This window comes from Zalophus californianus, chromosome 4 (assembly GCF_009762305.2).
Source record: "Zalophus californianus isolate mZalCal1 chromosome 4, mZalCal1.pri.v2, whole genome shotgun sequence".
Taxonomy (NCBI): domain Eukaryota; kingdom Metazoa; phylum Chordata; class Mammalia; order Carnivora; family Otariidae; genus Zalophus; species Zalophus californianus.
This window is the reverse complement of record NC_045598.1, coordinates 29,679,893-29,704,086: the sequence shown is the minus strand read 5'-3', so window position 1 is coordinate 29,704,086 and position 24,194 is coordinate 29,679,893.

Here is a 24,194-nt window from a genome sequence, read left to right as displayed (position 1 = left end):
CCTTGAAATTCCATTATCACAGCATCTATAACTTTCTTGCACTCTTCGCCTATCTGTCCTGGCCAATCTTGCCACATTTTAATATTAATAAGATTAAAAATTCAGTTCCTCAGTCACACTAGCTGCATTTCAAGGGCTCCATAGACACGTGTACCTGGTGACTACCATATTGGTAGGTTATAGAACATCGCCATCATTGGAGAAAATTCTACTGGACAACACTGGTCTAGCTACTCTTCCGTGACCTCTGAAATTCAGCCTGTGTCATCTCCTCCAGGGAGCTTCTCCAGCTTAGATCAGGCACACCCCTCAGTGCAACCTTCACTGCTTCTTACACGGTATTATAAGATGCATTGATTTCTATGGATGCTTCACTGTCCTGTAAGTTTCCTAAGGATAGGGACCATACTTAACTTCCTTGCCTCACTATCCCCAGCACCCAGCACAGTGTCTGCAGAAAACAGGTGCTCGATAAGCATTTGCTGAATGAATGAAGCTGTGAGAGGCAGAGCTGAGCAGCAAGACCGTGGCCCTCCTCGTAGTCCTCACCTGCGGCCAGTTCACTGGTGGAATGTGCTGGTTACAGTGGCTGCTATGGCAGACAGATGAGGCTGTTAACCCAGGAGTGGAGGGGAAGGAAAGAGGTCTTTGTAGTCCTTTGGCTGGTGCAGTGGAGGTGGCCAAGGGCAACTGTTGAACCCTTTGGGTTTTCTGTGCAGAGACTCGTGATCTGAGATTCAGGCCAGCATGGCTTCCTGTCTCCTGCCTCAGGAATTCATACGCTTAGAGAGTCACGGAGTCTTAGAATCAGAAGGGGCCTTAAAAGTAATGTAACCTGGACTTTTCCCCACGAATTAATCTCCTCTACAGATGGGGCCTCCCGGCGATCCCATCCAGGGACAGGGAACACCCTTCCTCCTGAGTCAGGCTATTTCATTTCCAGGCAGCTCTTTTGGTGGAAAGTGTTTTTTTAATATTGGACTGCAATCTGTCTCCTTATATCTGCATCCCTGGCCCCCGCTTTACCTACTGATGCACGAAGAATATATCTGTCCCTCTTCTATAGTTAAAAGCAACCTGTGGGTGCAGACATTGGTCTCTTCCTGCAAGGATCACTGGAATTTCTAGGTTGAGCACCTCATGGGTAGTTGATTTTTATTAAACCAATTATTTCACAGCTTCCTACTTCCTTACTAATTCACACAGAGCTGTAAATTAGCAAACTTTCCTTGTCATGGAAAGGCAATATAATATTTTACCTCTTAAATGCTTTTTGTGTATAAGAACTGAAACCTTTTTTTTTTTTTTTTTTGGCTGAGCTGCATGTTCAGGGAAGAAGCTGAAATGACAAGTGAGTCATTCCCCCTTGACAGGGACCCTGGGATGGAGAGTAAATGTGGAATGGAAAATCGACATTGCCCAAGTGGAGGCAGGTGTATCGACACCTGCCAGGGGGTTCAAAGGGAATAATATATTCATTTGTTCATTCACTTGCTCATTTGTTCATTCATTCATTCAACCTCCTAGTTGATACTTCATTATTTGTAGGATATAATACTGATACGTGACTTTCATAATAATAGAAACAATACTAACTAACCTCCACTAAGAGTTCTCCCGAGGCCAGGCAGGGTTCTGAGCACTTTCTGTAGAGTTTATTTTTCAGCAATCCTTGGTGATAGGTCCTATTATTACCCCCACTTTGCAGATGAGAAAATGGAGGCACACAGAAGGAATGTTCTCAAGCTTGACTGGATAGTTTTCTTCTTCTCTCCTCATTCATGTGATTTCCTAGGCTTGCCAAAGTGCACAAAAAGTATCCTGCTCTCACAGACCACATTGACCTTCAGCAGACAATGAACAGGTCCCTGAATCCTCATGGCATCCCTGTAAGGTGGGGTTTATTAGTTCCATTGAATGGATGAGAAAAATCAAAGCTCAGAGCAATGAGGACTTGCCATCATGGAGCTTCTGAGGACTGGAACTCCAGCAAGAATTCAAAACTCCCAACCCAGTGCTCTTCGCTCGCTGTCATGCCCCCTCTCCAAATGAAAGCGGGATGGCATCCCGTGACATGATCATTTACAGCATGCTTGGCACCCGCATTTCCTCCCCTTTCTGAGGCAGTAGGACAGACACCCTCACCCTGTTGCCCTAAGTATAAGGCGGTGCTGAAGCTAGGTCTAGAACACAGGCTTTCTTCCAGCTTCCAGCCCAGGAATTTCTGAAGACTGACCTACTTGAGAACGTGCAAGGCAGAGCACGCTCCCGGGAGCATCCAGAGAAGTCTCTAGTAAGGGCTTTGCCATGGTGGAAGGCACACCCAGGGCCTCCTGAACAGAATAGGGTGTAGAGAGATTTCTGAGCTCCTCCCACGACTGCCTACCATCCCAGCCCTTAGACCTACTCCCCCAACCCCACCCCCACGCTCCGTTGCCCAGGTTGCCCTCATGAGCTCTGCTGCTCTTTCATAAACCCTACAGAAGGTCTCCACATAGAGGATTCCACCCGGAGCCGGAGGGATGGCTGGAGTCAGGAAGAGGGTCTTGAGATGCCTGAGGCCCTCTCTTACCCCCAACTCTCTGTGAACATAGACAGTTCATTTATGGTCTTTGTGCTTTAAATTTCTCAGGGCTAAAACAAAGACCATAATTTGCCTTTCTCACAGAGCTGCCTGGGGGTTCAAAGGGGATAATATATTCATTTGTTCATTCATTTGCTCTTTCATTCATTCATTCACTCATTCATTCAACAGATATGTACAGTGTCAGCGAGGCACTCTTAGGTGTGAGGATACATCAGTGAACAAAACAAAATCCAGTCTTCATGGTGCTTCCACTCTGGAGGGGGCTACAGATACAAAGCGCAGAAAGAAGGAAAAATAAAGCAGGATATGGGGATATAGTGTGACAGGGCTGCAACTTTATAAAAGATGGTCAGAGAAGACTTCTGTAAGGAGGTCACATTTGAGCAAAGAGCTAAATGAAGTGAAGCAGCCAGCCAGGTGACCTGGGAGAAAACTGTTCCCGCCAGAGAAGAGCAGGTACAAAGGTCCCAAAAGAGGAGTATGCTTGATCTGCTCAAGGACCCCCAAGAGGTCAGTGTGGCCCAAGTGGAATGAAGGAAGTTGGGAGAGGTAGGGGATGGTGGCAGAGAGGTAGCCTGAGGCCTGATCATATAGACTTGTAGAGCTCAGGAGATTATCTGAATGTAGGGATGGTCTGAAGCCCAGGCCACTCCTTGAACACTGGGTCCTGACCACTCTGGCCAGCCCAGGCTAGAATTCAGAAAACTATGTCTAAAGATAGCTGGGACCCTTGGGCTGATTTGAAACATAGACTGGCTCCTGGATATAGCCACAGCAATAGTTCACACAGAGAACCAGGGTCCACTTCCAGGTAAGATTCAGGGATATGGCTCAGGAATCCAGTGGGGCGTAGGTGGCCCCATGGCCTGGAAGCAATCTGACACCAGATCCAGCTCCTGTGGCCCCAAGACAGTCAGGCAGCCGGTCTGTCCCAGGAAACAAAGAGGCCTTCTCTAGCAGGGCTGTGCTTGGGGTGTAGGGCTCTTGCCCACTCTGGTTGCTATTGCGGGACAACAGAAGGAGGGAGAGAAACTTTCCTTAGACTCTCAAGGGACAATCTGGCCAAATCTGATGAAAGAAATGAATGGTGTATGTGTGCATGCGCGTGTGCAGGGGTAGGACGAAGGGAGGGGAGGAAGGGGTGGTCCCTGGTCATTACCCAGTTCCTGGAATTCTGGACTGAGCCCTATGCTTCTGACTCAGTGCCTTTGGCCTCCTTGTCTGTGCTGGCTTTCCAGGCAGGCTTATTTGTAATTTCCCCATCCTCCCATCCTGAAGGGGCTCGGCAGATCTAGAACTCACGTGTCCCAGCAAATACTGGAAAACCAGGGACACAGGGATGCCCTGGTTAGGCTCCTGAGCCCTAGATGCCGGCACCTGCAGCCAGCCCGTCCTGGTGAACTGCCAGCAGGAACGCTGAGAGGGGCCTCAAGAGTCAGGCAGATGAACGTTCCAGAGTTCCATGAAATACCTAGGACCTCTTGCTTCTGCTACAGAAACTTTATTGTGTGTGGTGTTTTATAGTTTACAGAACCTTTCATATGCACTTCTTGAAAAACCTTGAGGTATAATTCACATATCATAAAATTCATTCTTTTAAAGTATAAAATTCAGTGGTGTTTAGTATAATCACAGAGTTATGTAACTGGCACTACTATCTAAGGACAGAGCTCTTTCCCTCACCCCAAAGAGAAGCCCTGTACCCTTCAGCAGGCACCCCCTCCCCCGCACCAGCCCATGGCAACGGCTAATCTACTTTATGTTTCTATGGATTTGCCTATCCTGAGCATTTCATAGAACTAGAAGCATGTAATATGTGGCCTTTTGTGTCTGGCTCGTAGCCCACATCAATATTTCATTCCTGTTTATGGTTGAATAACGTTCCATTGTATGGTTAGACCACATTTAGTTTATCCATTCATCAGTTGATGGGTATTTGGGTTGTTTTACACTTTATGGCTATTATCATTAACACTGCTGCAGACATTCATGTACAAGTTTTCGGGTGGACACATGTTTTCAATTCTCCTGGGTGCAATTACTAGATCATATGGTAAACTCTAACTTTTTGAGGAGCCACCGAACTGTTTTCCATAATGGCTGCACCATTTTACCTTTCTACCAGCAATGGATGAGAGTTCCGATTTCTCTAACACTTTTCACTGTCTGACTTTTTGATGATAGCCATCTGGCATGTGTGAAGTGCTATCTCACTGTGGTTTTGATTTGCATTTCCTTAATGACTAATGACGTTGAGTATCTTTTCATTTGCTTACTGGTCATTTGTAATCTTCTTTGGAGAAATGTCTTTTTTTTAAAGATTTTATTTATTTATTCGAGAGAGAGTGAGAGAGAGAACTCACACAAGCCAGAGGGTGGGGGGGGGAGGCAGAGGGAGAAGCAGACCCCCCCCCCCATCGCTGAGCAGGGAGCCTGATGCGGGACTAGATCCCAGGACCCTGGGACCATAACCAGATGCTTAACTGACTGAGCCACCCAGGCGTCCCTGGAGAAATCTCTATTGAAGTCCACTGTGCATTTTAAAATTGGGTTATTTGTCTTCTTATTGTTGAGTTGTAAGAGTTCTTTATATATTTTAAATACTAGACCCTTATCAGATATAAGATTTACAAATATTTTCATCCATTCTGTGGGTTGTTTTTTTACTTTGTTGATAGTGTCCTTTGCAGCACGAAAGTTTCCAATTTTGATCAAGTCCATTTTATCTACTTTTTCTTTTGTTGTTTGTGATTTTTAGTGTCATATCTGAGAAACCATTGCCTAATCCAAGGTCACAAAGATTTACATCTATGGGTTCTTCTATGAGTTTTATAGTTTTAACTCTTACATTTATGTCTGATTTATTTAAAGGTCATTTTTGTATATGATGTGAGGTAGGGGTCCAGATTCATTCTTTTGCTTGTGGGTATCCAGGTTCCCAGCATCATTTGTTAAAAAGACTATTTTTTTGCCCATCGAATAGTCTTGGCACCCTTGTCCAAATCCCATTGACTCGTGCACGTGTTTAAAGATGTTGGTTCTTCACCTAATTTGTGAATTAACTTTTGGGGATCAAAATTATCCTACGACTTTGTATGCCCAGCACATAACACTGGCCCTGGCACAGAGTAGGTGCATAATAAATGTTGACTTTAGTCACATTGAATAAGCCTGGAGATAGGCATATTCAGACAGTCTTTGAGCCCTTCTGTATCCAGGGAGCTCCATAAAATGGAGAAAGGTGATTTTTTTCCCACCGGTTCCTGTTCTGCAACTGACCCTGTAGAGCATCACCAAGTCTACCAACTACATTTCTGATTTATCTTGTAGTTGTGATTCTGTTTCTGCCTCCTGGGGACTCAGCAAGCAGGCAAGTCTTAGCTCCTTCTTTAGACCTGAGGAATTTACTCTGAAGCTCTGGTCCACATCCTGGGTAAGGATGCACAGTGCTGCAAGCTGGTGTATACATCTCTCTGTGGGTGACTGGGGTGGCCCTTTATGTTCAACCTTGTATGTACACGGGTGCTTTCCAGCATTCCCAGACCCTGCCTTGATAACATAATGTGATGACATTAAAGATAGGCTTGCAAAGGAAAACATGCTGGTACTCTCACTCCCCAGAACAAGTGTTTTCATTCTGCCGTGGCCCTTTCCAGTCCTTTGCTGCATGCAGACGTAGTTTTTGGGGTTTTTTTTTTCCCAATATAGTACAAATACAATTTTTCACTTTATTTTCATAATATTTCCTGTGACTTCACCTGGCCTTCATATGACACATTTGTCAGATTTCATTGTGCTGAGATGTCAATCCTCTTTATGGAACAGTTAGGCTATTAAGAAACAGATTTTAAAATACAAAAATAAAAACAAGCCATGCCCGTCTCCAGGACCACAGCTCTTAATTCAGGTAAACCCTGCAAGGCTTGGTGGTCTCAGACCAGATGAACCAAGTGATTGGAGACCGGCTCTGCTGATTCCAGGAAGGATGTGTACTAACGGTCATCTGAAACCTCAGTGTTCCCATGAAATAGGAGATCAGGCGGTTCGCTCGCGTGGCCTAAACTCTTCCAACTCCTCCTAATGCAATCAGAGTCATTGGTGCGTCTGTTCACGAATCGTGAGAATCTGGGCTGCATGGGAAAGAGGATAGCATGCCAGCCTAAGCAGGGGAGAAAGGCAAGTGAAGAACCATTCCTATGGTGAAGAGAACTTGGGCACCGGCTCTGGCTGGTATTACGAATGATCATTTTGTGATTTGAAGAAAACCTTAAATGAGACAGAAGTGAATCTAGGAATATAATCTTGCATGCAAGATTATTAACCTACCCTGAGTGCAGAGCACTGGACCAGGTCCTGGAGAAATCTAATCAGAAGAAAGAATGCACCCACCCCATTCCCAGGAGATTCTTCTGGGAGCCGAAGGAGGAAGAACACACACAGAAAGATGCTGTTGGCTCGACAGTGAAACTCATGACTTCTTTATCCTCAGCCCCCGCGTGGCCCCTGAACCATCTCTCTGAGCGGGAGGGGGAGGTCTGCAGGGAGCTGGGACGTGCTCCCTCCACCCCCGAGAGCAGCCATTGTGCCCTTGCAATTAAACAAGAATGCTCCGATCTGACAATTCCACTGTGAAAGTTTTCAAATAGTGTTTGGAATGTTTACATAATTGTTCAAAAGAGGCTTTTTCAACGTACCTGTTTACACTCTTTACTTTTGGAAATTCTTTCAGCAATCAGGCCTTGGAGGGCTCTCAGCCTGTACTCGCCGCCCTTGATTGCCGAGGGAGGAATGAAAGGCCTGTCAGGGAATCGCTGGGAAAACAACCCCTAACAAACGCCCTCTAATGAGGGGGTGCTGAGAGCAGAGGGGGAAGAGCCGGGGGCCCGGGAGCGGGTAAGGTCATGGTTTTGTTGTGGAGCCTGTTGGCAAAGGGAGTGCCAGACACCCTGCCTTTGTGTGCAAATTTCCCACCAGGGCCAAGCGACTTTCCACAATTTAATTAAGTGGCTTTAGAGTCCCCAGAGTTGGCCTAACAAGCTACTCTTCATGAATGAAAGATTTGTCCCCAGCCATGGGGGCCTGGCTGGAGACGAAGTGGGCAGCAGGGATGGCTGGCTCTGGCCAATGTAACTGCTCACACGCCTGCCCAGGGAGCGGAGCGGCTGGGGACGGGTAGGGGCTGCGGGGGCCGGTGGCGGGCCTTCTGGGACTGGTCTCACCTAGCTCACAGCAGATATGCCATCCATATGCCAGGGATCACCACCGAATCGGCTCTACCAGACCTGGTAGTTTAAATTGTTAATTTAAATTGTTAATATTGTCCTGGAGAGCAATGACAGTCCTGCCAGGCAACAGCCCAGTTGCCTCCGTAGACACAGACTTGGGGGGCTCAGGGTGGGGCGGGAAGCCCGAGGGAGGAGCGCTGGAAGCTGCTGTTAGGAGGCTGGAGAGGTGGGGGACCCTCGGTGGCGAGCCAGTGGGGGGGAGGGTAGGGGGGGAGCAGAAACCGCTGCAGGAATGCAGCCAAGATGGGGCGTTGGAGCTGGTGGGCTGACTCGGTCCCTGTGTCATCCATTATTTCCATTCAGGGGCCAGCTGGAGTTTCCATCAAGGCTGCTCTGCAGGGGAAGTCATCTCCCTCACCCTAGAACAAGACGGGTTTTCTGGAATGACATTAACAAAGAAAGGTAGTGCAGGCTGGTGGGAAGCAGGAAGGGCCAGCCGTGGCTGTGAAAAGTTCCCTCAACCATGGATGTTGAGTAAGCCTCCCCTTGGCCATGGTCTATCAAGTAGGTTTGGGATCTGGGGCCTTTTGCAGCCACTTTCCAGTGGAGGGTTCACTGAGTGTTTTTCTCTGACTGTATTTTTAGAAAAAATTATGATGACAGTTGTTAGGTCTCAGGGAGGCAGGCAGCACATTCCATTACAAAGTTAGCATGAAATCAATATGTAAATAACCCTTTCTAACTGCCAGCTATTTTTGAAGGCAGAATGCACCTGATGTTGCGGGTTTGTTCCAGTTTACTTTAAATACGTCTCTGTCCTCTGGGTCTGTGAATGCACTCACATTCAGAAGATCCTTTCCTCTTCCTCCCCTGATCTTTGCATCCTCCGGGAGAGTGGCAAATACCACCATGAGCCGAGACCTCCAACCTCCTGTCGTTTCAAAATCAGTTTGACAGGAACTGCTGGGGGGCAGCAAGTGTTAGTCCCCCTTCGGCATGGTCATTTTTCAAAAGCACGGGTTGCTCTTCGGGGATAGGAAGGGGCAGCAGAAGACTTGTCCATGGAATTAAAGGAGAGAGAACGCAGGAGAGGCTGAGATCAGGGTTGAGTGGAAACTCGGGCGGTCACTGCCAACATGCGGAGAAGTCATTGTCAGGACATAAAAGGTCATGGGAGGAACCAGTTTAGACCCGGGGGCTGCAGCTCAGCAGGAAGAAATAAGTCTCGGGTGAGCTGGGTTTGAGACCAAAAATCCTTGAGTAGTCTCTCCGCAATAGTGATAGTTGTGGTGGTTGTTTAATTTTTAACTAGCTGTGCTATGTGCATCTGTATTAAACACCGAAATACTTTGAGAATGTTCTGTGTCAGGCATGAATGGTGTCAGGAAGCCCAGTGTGGCATATGATGTGTGTGTGTCTGTTTTCTGATTTCAAAAGGGTGATGAAGTTCAAGCTGATGACTGATAATAATAATGATGATGATGATGATGATGATGGCTATAGTTTATTGAGCACCTACTATATGTCACTTACTGTTTTATGTTCTATGCTTGGACAGTTCTAGAGTCTTTTCTTATCACTGAGCTGAATCTGCTTCCTTTATCTAATGCTCCACGGATTTACACCCCAAGGCTTCCTCTTCCGTGGAATAGCCCTTAAAACTGGTAATTTCTCCTTCTGAGACATCTCTTCTCTAGGCTACTTCCCATTCTTCGATTACCAGAGTCTCTTCCCCACCAGTAGACTCCATCAGACACATTTGTCACCTCCATATTCTTGCCATTTGGTGAGTCTCTGGAAGGAATTAGGGCTAGATATTCCTTTTGAGACTTTTTAGTGTGTGTCTAAAATACAAAAAGAGTGTCTTGTTGCTAGAATAGTTGAATTTAAGGTGAGGCATTAACTTCCCTAGTACATAGAGCTCTGCCTTTTATTTTATAAGGGCAGTCAGGTGGGCTAGAAATTTGACCTATTCTCTCTGGGCCCAGAAAGCAGAGCTAGGACCACTGGGGATGGGGAGATATTACCAAAAATCCATATTTCCTTCCTTAGCATAAGGAAGACTTTTCTAATGAAAAAGAAGCATGCAACCATGGAGTGAGGTGTGTTGAGAGGTAGTGAGTGTCGCAAAACCTGGAGGTGTCTCAGCAAAGGTGGGAATTATAGAACCCATGCCTCCCCTGAGCAGAGGGTTCCACACATGGCTTCTAGGTGCCTTCCAACTCTGGGGTTCTGGTCACTCACTCACTTACACATCTATGGAGGCATACTAGATGCAAGGGGCCATTCTAGGCACTGAGGGACTCACACTTGATATGAATAGTGGGAAAAGGAACAAATTTTTTTTAAAAGTGTGGCAGAATACATATAACATTAAATTTGCCATCTTAACCATTTTAAGTATACAGTCCAGTGGCATTAAGTACATTCACATGGCTGTGCAACCATCACCCTCATCCATCCACAATTCTCCTCTCATCTTGCAAAACTGAAATTCTATATCCATTAAATAACTTCCCCATTTCCTCTTCCTCCCAGGCCCCGGCAACCGCCAATCTATTTTCCACCTCTACAAATTTGACTCTCCTTTGTAGCTCATGAAAGTGGAATTATACAATATTTGTCCTCTTGTGATTGGATTATTTCACTTAGCATAATGTTCAACCATGTTGTCGCATGTGTCAGATTTTCTTTCCCCTTTAAGACAGAATAGTATTCCATTGTATGTGTATACCATGTTTTGTTTATCCATTCATCTGTCGATAGATGCTTGCGTTGCTTCCACTTTTGGTTATTGTGAATAATGCTGCCATGAACATGGGTGTACAAATATATGTTTGAGTCCCTGCTTTCAGTTCTTTTGAGTGTATGCCCAGAAATAGGATTGTTGGATCACATGCTAATTCTACATTTAAGTTTTTGAGGAACTGCCATATTGTTTTCCATAGCAGCTGCAACATTTTAAATTCCCAATAGTACACAAGTGTTCTAATTTCTCCACATCTTTTCCAAAACTTGTTAGTTTCTGGGTTTTTGTTTTGTTTTGTTTTTGTTTTTGTTTTTGTTTTGTTTCTAATAGTAGCCATCCTGATGGGTGTAAAGTGGTATCTCATTGTGGTTTTGATTTGCATTTCCCTAATGATTAGTGTTGTTGAACATCCTTTCATGTGCTTATTGGCCAATTGCAGATCTTGGGAGAAATGTCTGTTGAAGTCCTGCACACGTTTTAAAATCAGGTTATTTTGTTGTTGAGTTGCAGGGGTTCTTTATATTATGGACATTAACCCCTTTCAGATATATGACTTAAAAATATTTTCTCCCATTCCATGGGTTGCCTTTTTCTTTTGTTGCTTGTATCTTTTGATGGCACAGAGTGTTTGATTTTGATGAGGTTCAATTTATTTATTGTTTCTTTTGTTGCCTGTGTTTTGGTGTCATGTCCCAAGAAATCATGGCCAGATCCAATGTCATGAAGCTTTTCTCCTTCTAAGAGTTTTATAGTGTTTAGTTCTTGTGTTTAGGTCTTTGATCCATTTTGAGTTACTTTCTGTGTAGTATGGCAAGAGGTAAAAGCCCAACTGTGTTCTTTTGCATGTGGGTATCCAACTTTTTCAACACCGTTGGTTTGAAGAGACGATCCTTTCTCCCTTGACTAGTCTCCGTACCCTTGTTGAAAATCATTTGACCATTCATGCAAGGGTTTATTTCTGGGCTTTCAATTCCATTCCAATGGTCAATATGTCTGTTTTATGCCAGCACCACACTCTTTTGATCACTGTAGCTTGGTAGTCAGTTTCAAAATCAGGAAATGTGAGACTTTCAATTTTGTTCTTTTTCAAGATTATTTTGGCTATTTGGTGTCCCTTGGGATTCCATATCAATTTTAGGATAAAAGGAGTAATGTCTATTGAGTATGTATTATTTCTTAAACATTGTTGGTAATGCAAATAGGAGGTAGGGAAGAAGTAAACTTCGCCTTCTAAGAGGGTACCATCTTTTAAGAAAAGATGTAACTAATAAATGTAAAAACAGAAGTGGATAGGTGCCTTAAGCGTGTACGTATCATGAAAGAGTAGAGAAGGGAGAAAAACCTGAAGGACAACTCTCCAGACTACTTTTAGGAAAAAACAAGTTATGGTGTAGTTTTCAATTTATTGGTTGTTAAAATTGTGCCAGTGTTTTTCTTGAATGTGGAGAAGTGGATCATGCTAAGATAGCTAAGCCTTGGCTCTTGGTTCCTCCTTTCTCCTCCTTTCTTAACTTAATGGCTCATGGCTGTCCCTGATGACATTTAATCCACTCAACAAATACATTTGAATACCTACTATCCACTAACTAGACACTGGGATACAGCAAGCAAAACAGACCCAGTCCCTGACCTCCTAGAGCTTACATCTAGAGGAGGAGACAGACATTAAATACTTAACATTAGTATATGTGATTACAAGCTGATCAATGTAAGGAAGGGAAAGTTCAGGAAATGATGAGAACATGTACCAGGAAGCGGGGAGGGAGGTCTGGCCTGGTTGGGAGAGGAAGTGCCCTCGGGGAAGGCTTTCCTAAGGCAGTGATTGATATTTTGTGCTGAGGTATGAAAGATGAGAGGAGTCAGCCCAGTGAGGGAGGCTCTCCAGGCAGAGGGGAACATCATGTGGTAAAACCTCAGAGTGATTGAACAAAATCGACTGTTTGTACCAAAAGGAATAAATAGCTAAGTAAGCATAGTACTACAAATGGAACTTCTCGTCCCCAAAGTTACCTAGAACCCAGGAAAGTTGAGGAATTCACTAACTGAACACTGAAACATTACTGTATATGCGATTTAAACAGAAATGTGTTGCCACTGCCATTTGGATAAATGCCACAGAAAAGCCTATTTGGCACGATGTGGGGTCATGAAGTTGCTGGAAGATATGATTGGAGTGCTAAGTGGTGCCCAGTATATAAACTCAGTCTTCCTCAGTGAGGAACAGGGTTGTTACACCCTTGGCTCTTTCAGCTCTGTGTACACGATAATTTTGGTCTCTAACAGTGATCATTTAAAACCCGGAGCACATCAAAAGTAGCTTAAATATCCAGGCTGTTTTATCTGTATTAGAACAGAAACAAGTGCCCCAAAATAGGGCAATAGCTAAGTTCATTAGGGTCATCAACTCAATGGAATATCATACAGCAATTAAAAATGATAGTTTCGGTGAAAATGTAAACGTTGGAAAACTGTCTCCAGCATAATAGCGAATGAAAAAAGAAGCATGTGCAAAATGATATGCACATCATGACTACAATGGCATAAAAACATGCCTGCATTTGGATGAAGATCGGAAGGGTTAATATGTAAATAGGGAATAGTTGTTATGTAGGGGGGAGAGATAGTGGGTAAGGTGTTGTTTTCATAATTTCAATGCTATTACATTTTTTTATTTTTAAAAACTGCAGGCTTTTTAAAATCAAGAATTTTCTTGATTTTCAACAAAAAATAAATACAAACACAATATCTCTGGGCTTCACTAATAGGATTTTGGGACCCCTGATGAAAACAACTTCTTTCTGTCAACTCTCTGACCAAAACATTAGGTTGAGGAAAGCTGTCATAACTAAAGTATTGGTAGGAATCAAAAGGGCAAATATTTCTCCTGGAAGTTGAAAAATCTAAATAGTTTTATGATAGTTTCCAGTGTACTGATTTGTTATAGTTGGTTTTCCTTATATTTAAAGTTACTTGCTACATATAGTTATTTTTTTATTCAGATTTGATGGTAAAAAAAATCATAATATAAAATTTACTATCTCTACTCTTTTTAAGCGTACAGTTCACCAGTGTTAAGGACATTCACACTGTTGTGAATGCAACAGATCTCCAGAACTTTTTCGTCTTGCAGAACTGAAACTCTATACCCATTAAACAATAGCTCCTCATTTTCCTATCTCCTCAGCTCTTGGCAACTACTATTGTACTTTCTGTTTATATAAATTTGACAATTTTAGATACCTCATATAAGTGGAATTATGCAGTATTATTGTGACTAGTATATTTCATTTAGCATAATGTCCCCAAGATTCACCCATATTGTAACATGTGCCAGAATTTCCTTCCTTTTTAAAGCCAAATAATATTCCATTGTATGTATATCACATTTTGCTTATCCATTCATCGGCTGATGGACATCTGGGTTGCTTTCATCTCTTGGCTATTGTGAATAATATTGCTATGGACATGGATGTGCAAGTATCTCTTTGACATAAAGTTAGGTTGTGATGTCCTCTGATTTGGACTCTCTTTGGGAAATCACATTCTTCTCTTTGCCCATTGCTCACTCCTCCAGATTTGGAAGCCTGCAAGCTCTAAGGATTACCTTTGGTTAATCCCTGGCCCTTGAGAGCTGGGAGGTTTGTTCCCATTGGTGAGAGCTGCTCTTAAGCTCAATGTCAGAAGGTTATCTCCTTCCTCATGATGGCTCACTTACAATGTCATTCTTTAAGAAGTCATTCTCAATGCTACCACCAAAATCTCAAGAAGGTGCTAGAAGTTTTCAAGAATAAAATGATAGCCTCAAAACAGCTTTATATTTCTGAAGTGTGATTTGGGCTCAATCTATCCCTCATTAGTCATATGTTCAGAGATGATTCTACCACTTAATAACTGGGTTTTCAGGGATTTGGAATGTGTGATAATTTAGCTGGTGTAAGACTGATATTTATTTTTATACTGTTTATGAATTAAGAGACTGGTAAACAAAATAGTCCCATAAACAAAATTACATGGTGGGGGCAGGAAGTTTCAATTGCTGAAGGAAACAAAATGTATTCAAGGATATTGGCAGCTTAATTTGCATATAATTAATATACTAATTATAGGTAAATTTGTCTAATAATTAAAGTAACGTTGTTAGAACTTCTACTTAGAAATACTGGTTAACAACATATACACTTGAAATTAACAAAATTACATTTTTTTCCTTTGTAATTTAAATATAAAAAATTCCACTTCTCACTACAAGTCTCTGGAAGCATTATTGAATGAAATATTGTAAAGTAGATCATATTTGCAAGTAAGAACTATGTAAGTCATTCATTCAAGAAGCATAGCCCCTACCCATGTGCCAGACATTGTGCAAGGCATCAAACAGAATATAACAATGCGTGTGACAGATAAGATATCTGCTCTCCTAGAACTTACCTCTTAGTGGATGGGAGACAGTTATAGACAAATAACAAACAACTCAATGAGTAAGATAATTTCAGATAGTGAGAGGTGTTATGGAGGTAGTGGAATAGGGTCGTGTGACAGCTAGTGGGGGGCTTGCTACTTTAGATTAGTGGGTAGAGGAGGATCTACTTGAGAAGGTGGTATTTGAGCTGATACTAGAATATGAGAAGGAACTGGTGATGTGAATAACTAGGGGCAGAAAATTCCAAAGCAAATGCTCTAAGATTGCATAGGAAGAGCCAGGCACACTAAGAAGAATAGCAGGTTCAAGGACTACCAGGACTGCTGTGGCTGGAGCATAGTAAGAAAGGGGGGAAAATGGTATATAATGAAGTTGAAGCCATGGGCAGGGGCCAACTAAGTGGTAAGACTGTGGTAAGAACTTGGTAAGGCCATGGAAAGGAATATCTCATTCTAAATGCAATGGCATTGTTGAGCGGGTTTAAGGAGGGCAATGACATGCTCCAGTTTGTGTCCGACAAAGATTCTTGAAGTTCTGTAGAGAATGAATGGTCAAGGGACAAGAGAAGATGCAGGTCCTGCACCTGATCAAGGACAGGCATGTGAAATAAAGTCAGGAGCATGCGGAGATTAAGACTAATTTCAGTCTAGTTATTTTGTGTATCTTTTTCTTTCTCTCTGTCTTCCTCTTCTCTTGCTCTTTCTGAGCCCATCATGCCTCAGGGAAAAGTTTCTTAACCTGAAGGTTGCATCAGAATCACCTGGGGAGCTCTCTATAAGAATGATGCCCTTCTTACCTGGGGAGATTCTAGCTCTGTGGTCTGGAATGAAGTCTGATCATATTTGTTTGTTTGTTTAATCTACACAGGTGATTGTGTTGTGCACTGGAAGAAGTCCCAAATAGCAAAAGGCGGTGGTGATAGGAGGGGTGTTGCACAGAAAGTAGGGAAGGGAGGAACAAACATTCTTTTGCCCCAAGGGACTCTCAATACAATACTGGAGACCAGACCCCGTGTGCAATTAATTGTGATACGAAATATGACAAAATCGGGGCTGATGCTGGTGGTAGAAGAGCTCCTACAAAGAGCTCCTGGTATTCAGGGGAGTGGGAGGTCCTTAATTGTGAGGAGGGTCAAGGTCTGATTATGGGAATTTTAGTCCCAGAGCATTGTTAATGACAATCGATGGAACCACTTCACCCCCTCAACTGGCTGTGTCCTGAGTGACTGGCTGCCCATGGCCCATAAACCACGGGTACAGAGAGTGGGTAGCAGAAAGCCTCAGGAAACAAGCAGGGATATCCCAGTGGCTGAGGAAGGAAGGCAACACTGCGAGGCAGGGGAAGCTCTGAGGTGGGACTCCAGTAATTCAGACCCACTCTTTCTGGCTCCCACCTGCCCCCACACAGTCTGAATTAGTGTTTTGATGTGTTCTGGCAAGGTCGTCTTTTCTCTGGGAGGACTGGTCATCAGTACAATGGAATGGGGGCAGTGCTCTGGATCTGTGGGCAAGTTAAAAAAACAAAACCAAACTAATTTCTCAGGTATTCACTTGCTATATTGACCCTCAATAGTAGAACTCCAGAGTGGGGGAATTTGGGAAGTGTGTAGAGGGTCTGGGTTCGTCTCAAAGAATTTTCATCATGTGCTGAGAAACAGATAGAATTTGGGGTGGAAAGGAAAGGGTGTGGAAGTGAGAAAATTGTGGGTTTTTATCTACCAGCACTGCTTTACTCATTTGTAAGAAAGCACACTAAACTTATAAAAAGATCAACTAAGGGGTGAATATTTGCCTTACAAAAGGGCTCTCTAGGGAGTTTCTTTATATTGCAAGGTCTCCCTAGTGCCTTCATTATTGTGGATCATTAAGTGGAAAAGATACGGTAACATTAGGGCTTCGGGAGTCACGGGAGTCACCGGTAGCTGAGCACTGTCCCAGGTCAAGCTCTGTGCTTGGTTTTCATGGACTGTGTGGGAGATGGGTCATCCGGTTGAGTTCCTTACTTTCTCTGAGCTGTTTCCAAGCTCCCCGCTACTGCTGGCCTCCTCAGTTGGCCTCTGCATCTTGTGGAAGACGCCAAAGCACTTGACATTTAAAATTTATCAGCAAAGTTTCAAAAAAAAACCTAATGCGAATTAAATGGGATTTTTAATCCCCTCAAATGTTGCCATCAGTATAATCACTAACAGAATGAAATCAGAATCAGTGGAGGAAAATATTAATCATTCATTTGCATTTATTAAATATAACTCAAGAGAGAATAGATTGGATGCTCAGGGCTGATTCTCTAACATGTGTGAGGCAGGTAGCTATGGGTCACTGGGAAAGAAGGGTGATGGCCCAGACTGTCTGTCCCTTTCTCACCAGCTCTTACACCCGCAGAACCCACAGAGGCCCAACCTGCCAAAGGGTGATGGGGCAGAGAGCTAGCTGGTAAGGAAACTCCTTCCTGCCCAGAGCCCCTGAGTTGCTTTGGATCATGCAGTAACTTTCTGGAGACTTCAAGACTCTGAGCTTATGACTGCTTAAATAAGGGGTGCAGAGTAGTTCTCCCCTGGGCTGGGAGTTCATCTCTGAAGTATGAAATAAATCCACTGCTGGGTACCCAGTGAGACAGCAGCTGGAGGCCAAGAGCTGGGGTGAGAGTAGGTCTGTGGGATGCTGTCTTCAGTGAAAGACTAGCCCTAGTGGTTAAGAGCGTGAACTTTGTGTTAGAAACAGACCTGCCTCTTATTAGCTGTGTGCCTCCGGGAAAGTTATTTAAACTCAACTTCAGTTTCTTCATCACCAAAATAAGGGTAACAATAGTTGCTATGATAATTAATGGGATAAATATAAAGCACTTAGTTCTGTTGCTAGTGAGCACTTGACAAACATTTTTTAAAGTGGTCTCCACGCCCTTTATCTTTGGACAACACATGGTCCTGGCTGCCTCATCTCATGTGGGATTTCAGCTTCTAGTGCCTGAAAACCCTTATCTCCAGCTTTCTTTTCTATATGCAGGACCAAACTCCATTCTAAACAAGACCCATGGATGCCTCAAACTTACCATGTTCACAGCGGAACTGTGCATTTCCCCAGCTCAATCCTTCCTCTCCAGTCCCTAGTGCCTAAAGGGTGACACTCTTCACCCAGTCACCCAAGCCAGGCAACTGAAGATCATCCTCATATCCTTCCACCTTCCCTCCATCACCCAAATCAGATCAGATTTTGTAGCCCGTTGATTGCAGCTGCTAAGGGACTCTCAAGTCCATTTAGCAACTACTTTCTGGACTAGATCTCCACTCTTGCCTCCTGAAATTCACCCACCCCAGGGGCGCACAGAGGGATCTCCTGAACTCATCTATCTGACCATTTCTGTTCTGCCTACAACCCTTTGATGCCTTACAGAATGGAACCTAACCTTCTTGACTTGGGTACAAGACCCTTCATAATTTTTCCCTGCTACCTCTCCAGCCTCACCTCTTGCTGATTCCCCTTCCCCGCTCTTGGTTCCTTTCAGGGGAATAAAAGCACGAATCTAGCCCTGAGTGTTTTGTAAAAGTAGAATTAAAAAGGTGGGACTTTCCTAAGCAGATATATTTTAAAATTCTAGAAGTATAATAACACATTCATTTATTTATTTACCATTTCAATGAATATTTGAATACCTACAATGTGAATATAGTGATGGTATCAAATAACATCCCTTTCCTCATGGAGTTGTACTGTTGCAGGAGCCCATAAAGAGATCAATAGAACTGAGTAGACAATCCAGCTATGGGCTTAAGTATATAAAAAATATGCAGGTATTACAAAAGTGACATTTAAAAACAGTGAAGAAACATGGATGATTCAGTATGTGATATTGTGATGACTGTCAGGCCCTTTGAGAAACACATTAAGTTGGATTCCTGCCTCACACCATATACCAACGCATTCCTAAATGGATGAAAAGTCTCAATGCTGAAAATAGGCTTTTGTCTTTGGCCCCACAAATTAAGGTCAACCCTCAATCTCTGTCCTTATCCTCTTTCCACATCAGCTGTCACAAGGACCAGGCAAGTCATTTAAATAAACAAAATGGTCCTGCAGGGACTGGGCAACCTGGAAAACATTTGCTCCCATGTAAATACCTAATAATCACAATCACAATCAGAACCATAATAGCAGCACTACATTTGCAAAGCCAGGCACTTTTCTAATTACCTAACATGAATTTACTAATCAAATCCTTACAACAACTCTATGTAACATGTACAGTTATTATAGCTAGGTAAATGGAGGTACAGAGGAGTTATGTAAGTTGTTCAAATTCACCTAGTTAATAAGGTTAAGCAGGATCCTGGACCCAGGTAGTCTGATGCCAGAACCTAAGCTCTTAAACCCAATATTCCAGCCAGTTATTAGACCAAACAAAAGATAAGCATATGCCAGGACCCAGTGCTTGGGTAGATAGTTTCCAATCCATGCCTTGAATTCTTTTACTTTTTATTTATTTATATATTTTTTAAGATTTAAATTTATTAATTTGAGAGAGAGAATGGGAGAAGGGGGGAGGGGCAGAGGGAGAAGGAGTGAGATGATCCTCAAGCCAACTCCCCACCGAGCGCAGATCCCAACGCAGGACTTGATCCCAGGGTCCTGGGATCATGACCTGAGCCAAAGGCAGATGCTTAACCAGCTGAGCCACCCAGGTGCCCCAATGCCTTGGATTCTTTTAGAAGGCTCACTCACTCTTGTGGTTTAGCTATCTCTTCTGCTGACGACTGCAAATTTCTATCTCAAACTCAACCTCCACTTGTTTCCTGATCTCCATGTTTTTCCCACACTTTCTGGATCCCACCTGGATTTTCTCCGTTCCCTGAAACTTACCAGGTTTAAGCTGACCTCCTCTTCACTCTTCCCCAAACCTGCTCCTCCCATATAGGCCATTCCCACACCGCCTGTGCTTTCCTCCCTTCCTTATGTCTTCCCCAAATGTCATCTTCCCATGCCCGCTCATTCACACATTCCTGCCAACATTCCCATTCCCTTTCCTTCCCTGGTTTATTTTTCTTCATACCACTTAGCTTCTAACATACCATAGATTTTTAAAATTTTGTTGTTGTTGTCTATCTCCCATTGCTAAAATGTAAGCTCCATGAAGCAGTGATTTTTATTTACTTTGTTCACTGTTAGATGTTCAGTGTCTGGCATAGAGGAATTTTACCAAAAATGGAATGAATGAATGAAATAATGATTGAATGAATGAATGAATGAATGAATTGGGGTTTCATCTTGTACAACAATGAAATTTCTTTGAGGTGTTTTGTTTTAACTTTAAAAAGAATACAGATTTTGCATTCTACTGTCTCTATATCCAATTTTATGTTAATATTAAAAATGTTTTGTATTGTTCCACCTCCTCTCTATCCAAATTTTCAAGTAAAATCAGTGCTCCGGGTCAATGCTCCCTGTTATCTTGTGGCCTCCTATACACCTGGCATATCATCACACCTCCCACCGCTCTTTGTCTTGCTCTTGCTCTGGCTTTCCCAGCAGCAAGTGAAGAGACCAGCTGTTTCAGGGAAAGGCCTCTGGGAGTGAGTTGTCTGTAAGTTCAGGAGCAGCTGACACTATGAGAGACTGTGGAATGCCTTGAAGCCAAAGGCATTTCAGGCTTCATGGCTAGGCAGACTGAAGTTGGAGGCAGGGAAAGGATGATTCCTTGCTTTTTCACTAATCAAATCATATTTTTTCTTTTCCTTTTTAATATTTTTCCTATCCCCCTTTGAAAATGATTTCTTTATTTTTTCTTTCACTCTCTCTTCCATTTTAAAATGATCTCACTCATTAATTTGTTTAATAAATATGCATTGAGTGCCTTCAAGTTGCCAGGCAATGTGCTGGGTTCTGCAGATAAAGTAGACACAATAGACGTCATTCTCACCATCACGGAGATCCCAATCATGTAGGGTACGCACAAGAACACAGACTGTGGAATCTGGGGTGATGATTGCTAGGATAGGAATGAGTCATTGCAGGATGCTGGGAGGGCACCTACACGAGAGCCTAACCCAGATTTGGGAATTCAAGGAAGACTCTCCAGAGGATGTGATGGTTGGGCTGATACACAAGGATGAGTACAAGCTACTCAGGTCATTTGGAGGGGTTCCTGTCCTGGTGCCTGCATTCTATCAGGAACACCGTCAAACTAAAGTGTGTGTGTGTGTGTGTGTGTGTGTGTGTGTGTGTGTGTGTGTAGAAACCATTCTATGTGGGTTGGATTTGGGAACTGGGGCTTTTTTTCCCCTGAGGAAGAGCAGGCTTGGGTTCCCTCCAGTATTTGAAAGACTGACATATGGAAGATGGATTTGGCTTTAGTCTCAGTGGCTCCAAAAGGCTAAGTGATAGTCCTGGGTAGGGGTTAGAGGCAGGTGAGGTTTTTGAACAGATCTGTCTAAAAACACAGGGGTCACTGAGGGAGGTTATAAATGCTTTATTGCTAGAGAGGCCAAGAAGGAGCTGGAAGGCATGTGTTGTGATTCTTACGAGGGAACTGGACTAGAATATCTTTGGTGGCTTCTCTTGCCAGAGGTTCTGGGAATCTGTGCCATTGCCCTTCAGGAGGGGCTTTGTTGAGGAGAGCCTGTGGTATATTTAGACTTTGTCTTGCTTTTGACTGATACAGAAATATCAGACTGAGCCTTGCCCATGGGAGCTTCTACACTCATCAGGGAAAGAAGCATGCACAAAGCTGCAAATAATCCACAGGTGATTTTGTGGAACAGATCATAAGAGTAAAAGAAGTTGGATAAAGGAGCAACTGAGTGACCTGGGGAACAGGGGTAGGGGATACACTGGATTGAAGAGCTTTGTCTGGAGTTCAAGTCCCAGTTCTTACCCAGGTAGTGTGGGGTGTCTTCAGGCCAGCCATTTCCCTCTCTGAGCTTTTGTTTCTCCTCTGGAAATTAAAGGCCCATTTGAACTCTAACATTGCAGGGTTCCATGACCAGCAGCCTGTAATGACCATTTCAATAGCTGACAGTTGGGGAAAAGAGAAGTATTCACTCATGCATGCATACATTCATGCAGTCATCCATTTTATAAGTACTGATTGAGCTCTCCCATGGGCTTGACCACCAGAGAAGGAGCCAGAGGCAAACACATAGATGATTGGGATGGTCCATAAGAAGACTCGTACCCAGGTTTGCAATGGTAATAATTAAAAATCCATCAATAGGGAAGTGGCCAAGTACGTGTGGCTTACTCATATGGTAATATAATATTCTTCATTTAAAAGGAATGAACTAGATCTTTTTGTATTAAATGGGTGGATCTCAAAAACAAAACACTGAGTGAGAAAAGCAAGATGCAGAACCATACACACTTGCTTAGTGTCAGATATCATTTGTAGAGGGCCTCGTTGCCACCCCGGACCTATCCCTTCCCTTGATACAATTTTGTGCAGATATCCACAGCAACTGTGCAGCCTGTGCACTTTGGAAGAGGCTGACTCTACCCTCCTCTTATGGTGCAGGATGTGTCCTGGGCCAAGGCTGATGGACATAATCCCACCCCATGGCTATAATATCTTGCGCAGGACCAGTTGCATAGACCATTTTAGGCCATGAGAAATGAGGAGAAGTTTGTTGGGGCTCCTGGGGAAGGAGCTTCTTCATCTTAGAGCACTTCCTGACCCACCCCTTCTCTCCCTGGATGCCGACAAGGAGGCATACCATCCTAGAGTGGATGGCAGCCAGCTCATGGGGGGAGGAGGAAGGGGAGGAGCGGGCCCTGGGATGAACCTGAAGCTAGGGAAAGAAGAGCCAGGAGACAAAAGAGATTGGGTCCTTGATGACACTGTTGAATTGCTAAATCAAATCAACCTTGAAATCCTCCTTGCCGCTAAACATTTCAGTTATGGGAGCTAGGAAATCCTCAGTTAGCGTTGGGCTTTCTGTATTTGTGACTCAAAGGATACTAACCAATATACTATTATGTAAATTAAAAGAGCACACACAAAAAACACTATACATTTTTCATTGATATATACATATGGAAGTAAAAGTACCAAGCAGGGACTAAGAGCATGTCTACTCAATTCATGATATGGTTGACTACGTTAGGGGTGGGAAAGGAGCACTGAGAAACAGGTCTAGGGATGGAAGACAAGGAACAGCTAGCATTTATTGAACATTTACTGTGTGCCAGGCAAGCATTTTCTAAGACCCTTACACCTGTTAACTTGCTGAATATTCATGACAACATTCCACATCCATTTTACAGATGTGGAAACTGAGGCAGAGAAGGGTTAAGCAGCTTCTTCATGGTCACCCGGCTAATAAGTGGCAGAAGTGGGATTTAAACCCAGAGAATCTGGCTCCAGAGTCACTTATTAGCTTTATGTTCTCCTAATAGCTATGCTAAGGGAATATCAACCTTATCTGTAATGCTTTCTGTCTTAAAAAAAAAGGTGACGCAAAGGGAGAGGCCACATGAGCTTGGGTGAACATGGAAGGCTTTATAGCAGCCTGGCATTAGAAGCTGGACCTGGAAATGAATCCAAATAAAGGTGGGACATACTGGATTGAGGGCAAGTGAGCAACCAGGCAGAGAGGTGGGAAAGTGCAGGATCAAAGGAGCCCATTTGGATGATATGGGGAGTGCGAGAATGTTGCTAGAAATCAGCTGAAGTCAGATGGTGTTGGGGCTTAGTCTCCATTCACCCCTATCCTTACCCCCAAAGGATGGCCTTTTGTTTGCTGGGGGGCTGGCTGGTGCTTCTGCCTCCTCTCCATCCTTGACGTTCTCACGAGGTGCCCATCTGGTTGTTTTCGCTGCGTCTCCAGATGTTCTCTGGACTCCTGCTGTGAATTATCTGCTGACCCAGCAGTAGCCCCTTCCTGAGCACCCGGGGTGCTTTCAATGTAGAACATACAGCCACATTTAAACCGGCGAGACCTTGTCTGCCTGGGAAGCCATATTCAGACTGAGCTGCAGTGTAGACTCTATTCTGGGCTCTGATCCTGCTCAGGGTCACCTGCACAGAAGCGGGTGTGATGTCCCAGGGCCATCCACAATGGCTCCTGACAGCCACGGGAGGGACACAGATGCAGGCTAGCATGTAATTAGTGCTAGGAACGCAGCTCTCTGATCACTTTCCCTCAAGAACGTGCCTCTCTGGCTGAGAGGCAGATAATGGACAATCACAGAAGATCCTTGATTATGGCTTGATTGAGCTTATGGGAGC